The sequence below is a fragment of the Moschus berezovskii genome, chromosome 17, assembly GCF_049115385.1.
Source record: "Moschus berezovskii isolate FMDL1 chromosome 17, NW_MosBer_1.0, whole genome shotgun sequence".
Lineage (NCBI taxonomy): Eukaryota > Metazoa > Chordata > Mammalia > Artiodactyla > Moschidae > Moschus > Moschus berezovskii.
The window spans coordinates 72,756,607-72,761,177 of NC_142476.1; positions in this window are offsets into that span (position 1 = coordinate 72,756,607).

Sequence of the window (4,571 nt, forward strand, 5' to 3'; positions counted from 1 at the left end):
ACTAAGTTACTCAGTTGTGTCCCACTCTTTGCAACCCCATAGACTATAGCCTGCCAGACTCCTCTTGTCTGTGGGATTTTCCAGGCAAGAATAGTGGAATGGGTTACCATTTCCTCCTCCAGGGGATGTACTCAGTCCTAATTGTAAAATTGATTCTATCAGTTTTTCTCCATATAAACCACTAAAACCCTCTATTCTAAAGCACATTGTTTTATATCATTCAACCTGCATTTGGTGCCCAGACATTGTTATATATTAAATATACCTCTAGACTTTTCTCTTGTTTCTGCAACAATTTGATTCCAAATTAACTGTGGACACACACATAGCTAGGCACTGAAATTATGGCAGAAGTCAGTGGACATCCAGATGTACTAAAGTGATGGGCCTGCTAAGTCCTTTCAGTCTTGTCTGACTCTTTGTGACCCTATGGACTGTAGGCAACCCGCTGTCCATGGGATTCTCCAGACTAGAAAACTGGAGTAGATTGTCATGCACTCCTCCAGAGGATCTTCCTGACCCAGGGATCGAACCTGTGTCTCTAATGTCTCCAGCATTGGGAGGAAGGTTCCTCACCACTAGCACCACCTGGGAAGCCCATACTAAAGTGGGTTTAGCCTCAAAAGTGTTTGGATTTTTGCTAAAATAAAATCACAAAATTAATTTTTAATTTTCTTATGAAGAGTTCTTTCATTCCACAAGGTGAGAACACTGAAACAGAACCAAACTATCAATTTAACATATGAATCCATAATAATCTATGAAAGGCTGAACTGAGTTGAAGGTAGTCACAAAAAATAAAAGTCTTCATAAATATCACTTTACTTGCATATGTAAAATTTTTGCCTGAGATTTCTTTATACTGTAGAAAACTTTGTTAACCCTCTTACCAAATTCTCTTAAGTCCCGCCCAACATGACTTAGATTAAAATCAGTGTAGCTGAAGGCAAGGAAGACGGGGAATTCCTGACTCCAAGGGATGGGGGTTGTTCGTGTGCTGCTGTCTTTTAAATGATCTATGGATATTCCAGGGCTTCCCTGGTGGCTCAGAGGTTAAAAGCGTCTGCCCCCAATGCGGGAGACCCGGGTTCGATCCCTGGGTCGGGAAGATCCCCTGGAGAAGGAAATGGTCACCCACTCCAGTATTCTTGCCTGGAGAATCCCATGGACGGAGAAGCCTGGTAGGCTACAGTCCACGGGGTCGCAAAGAGTCGGACACGACTGAGCGACTGAACGGAACGGAACGGATGGATATTCCAATTAGCATCTGCCTCATTTTGTGGTTTCATACATGGTTAAGGGTTGGACTTAAATATATGCCTGTGGTGTAGTCCTCTCTCTTTCTGTATATCTTTTTTGGTTACTTCCTCGTAATGCTCATAGAAGAAAATAAATTATTTCCAAAAGTCTGCAGTATTTCACACACGTGATTTTTGTGTTTTTCAAAGTGATTTGAATGTGACTTTTATAAGAATCGGGCTTCCCTGGTGGCTCAGATGGAAAAGAATCTGCCTGCAATGCAGGAGACACAGGTTCATTCCCTTGATTGGGAAGATCCCCTAGAAAAGGAAATGGCAACCCACTCCAGTGTTCTTGCCTAGGAAATCCCATGGACAGAGGAGCCTGGCAGGCTACAGTTCATGGGGGTCACAAGAGTTGGACACATGTGCAACTAACACTAGAGGAATCCTAGAGATCTTTTTTTTTTTAATCGACATATAATTGATTCACAAGTTTCATGTGTACAGCAGAGATTCAGATATCTGAATCTGATACACACACACACACATCTTTTTTCAGATACTTTTCCATTATGGGTTAGTAAAAGAAACTGAATACAGTTCCCTGTGCTATACAGTAGGTCCTTGTTTTTTTTATCTATTTTATATATATAGCAGTGTATATATATTCGTCTCAAATTTCTCATTTATCCCCCTACTTTCCCCTTTGGTTTGTTTTCTGCATCTGAGTTAATTTCTGCTTTATAATAAGTTTGTATCATTTTTTTAGATTCCACATATAAGTAGTATTATATCTTTCTTTCTAACTTAACTTCACTCAGTATGACATTCTGTAGGTTCATCCATGTTGCTACAAATGGCATTATTTCATTCATTTTTTGGGGGGGCTGAGTAATTTTCCTTTGTATATATGTACTACATCTTCTTTATCCATTCCTCTGTCAATAGTCAATGTCTTGACTATTAAAAATAGTACTGCTATGAATATTGTGGTGCATGTATCTTTGGGCGTCATAATTTTCATCTTTTCCAGATATTTGCTCAGTTGTGGGGTTGCTGGATCATATGGTGACTCTATTTTTAAGTTTTTTAAGGAACCAGACTTTCTAAGTGAAATTTTCAACTGAATGCTTTGGCATGGGGCTCTACGTACATCCACGACAATTAACAGTGTGATAGGGTGCAGCCAGCACACCCGCTTTGGAGAAAGCAATGGCACCCCACTCCAGTACTCTTGCCTGGAAAATCCCATGGACGGAGGAGCCTGGTAGGCTGTGGTCCATGGGGTCGCTAAGAGTCGGACACGACTGATCGACTTCACTTTCCCTTTTCACTTTTCATGCATTGGAGAAGGAAATGGTAACCCACTCCAGTGTTCTTGCCTGGAGAATCCCAGGGATGGGGGATCCTGGTGGGCTGCCATCTATGGGGTCACAGAGTCGGACATGACTTAAGCGACTTAGCAGCAGCAGCAGCACACCCCTTAGCACATGGCCATTGGTGTACTCTACTAGGCTTCCGTTACCAGGCAACAGTTACCAGGAGACCACTAACGGTTGCACTACAATGGGTCCCTCCCCCACAAGCATAAAACTGTCAACGAGTGACAGTTAGTGGTCTTGCTCAGCCATTGGTTGGGGCCACGGTAAGCCCCTCCCTCAAGTGACCAACTGTGACTGAGCAGCAGTTAGTGGGCACGTTGAGCCAACAGTTGGCTGGGCGGCGGTCCTCAGGCAGAGAGTTAGATAAGAGGTGGACCCTGGCTTTCCTGGGGCCCTCTGTCCTAAGCCCAGCAGGTGAGCTGCGGTGCGGCGTGGGCCTCAGGAGATGGGAAGGATCTGTGTCCTGCAAGGCTCCGGAGGCCTGGCCAAGGCTGCCCACTGACCAGGCTCAGGCCTTGAGGTGGTGGTGAGCCTCTCCCCAATCCCTGCCTCTGTGACCTAATGGCAGTGGCCGTCTGCCTGGGACATAGTCTGTGAGACCTGTCCTCACCGTGTGGCTGACCTGAGGAGCCTGAGCTCCTGACCCAACTGACCTTTGGGTCCTGGGCACCTGGCTCCCTCAGTGATGACGACTGGATAGGGTCTGGGGACCGGGCCCTGAGGGAGCCGCCTGCTGAGCTCTGCCTTCTCTCAGCCAGTCCTGGATCTCAGAGGTTGAATGTTGTGCCGCAGGACCTGCTCTTTCTTGTCAGAACAGAGAATAAAATTCGTTTGGTGGAGATTTACAGGAACATGGTTATCTGACCACAGCTCCACCTCAAGAACAAAGGGTCTGACACCGAGACGTTGGCACAAACTCACCATACCCCTTCCTCACCTTTCTTAGAAAAGAGCTCTTCTGGGAGCTTTCAGGGAGTTTGGGATTTTTAAAGCATGAGCCCCTCATATCATTTCAGGGCCCTCAATAAACTTTTCTCAGCTGTAAACTCTGACATTTTGGTATCATTTGGCCTCACTGTGCATTGGGTACACAGACTTGCATTTCAGAAACAACAGTAGAAGCACAGGAAGAGATAATATTCAATCCAGAAAGGAGATGTCTTTCTTTATACTATCCTTTTATAATATAAACAAAGTCAGAACTGATTAGAACTGGAAGCTGCTACAGGAATTATCTGGCCCAGTTTGTTTCTGTTCTAGATGAAAGCAGGCTGAGAGGCTATGAGCCTTTCCCAAGGTCCTGCAGTGATGTGCTTTTTTCCCTTAATCCCATCTCTCCTTTATTGGCACCACACACCCGCACCATTCCACTCTTGCACGAATAGACTTCTGTTTCCCTCTCCTTGGCCATCGATCTTGGGTCTCGATTAGGCTTCATAAAGCCCACTGGTTACAACTGTCTGTGACATCAGACATAAAATTTCTTTCTTCAGCACCAAGGACTCTCTCTCTGGCCTGCCTTTCAAGCCAGCCTCCTCCCTAAATGGTCCAGAAGTCAGTTTCTCCCCTGGGTCTCCCATGACACCAAGGCACTGAGTTCCTTTCTTCTTTCCCACCTCTTCTCACGCTGGTCCTCACCTACTCTTCTCCAGAAAGTCAACTGTCGGCTAATCTTCACCCTTACTTTCCTTGATTTCTGCAACCCATCAGCTAGTTTTTCTTTTCTGTTATGTCATTCAAACTAGAAAGAAAATAACTCCATCCCAGAACTGCTTCCTTGGATTTTTACATGGATCTTTTCTAACCTAGCAGAGTGCTCCTGAGGCTGGAATATCACAAATGAGGAAACCCTAGACCAGTGACTGCACCCTTCTTTACCTCGTCATTTCATTTACTAGTTCACCCAACACGTAAACACCTTTCTGATGCCTGTCTTTGCTCCCTCACC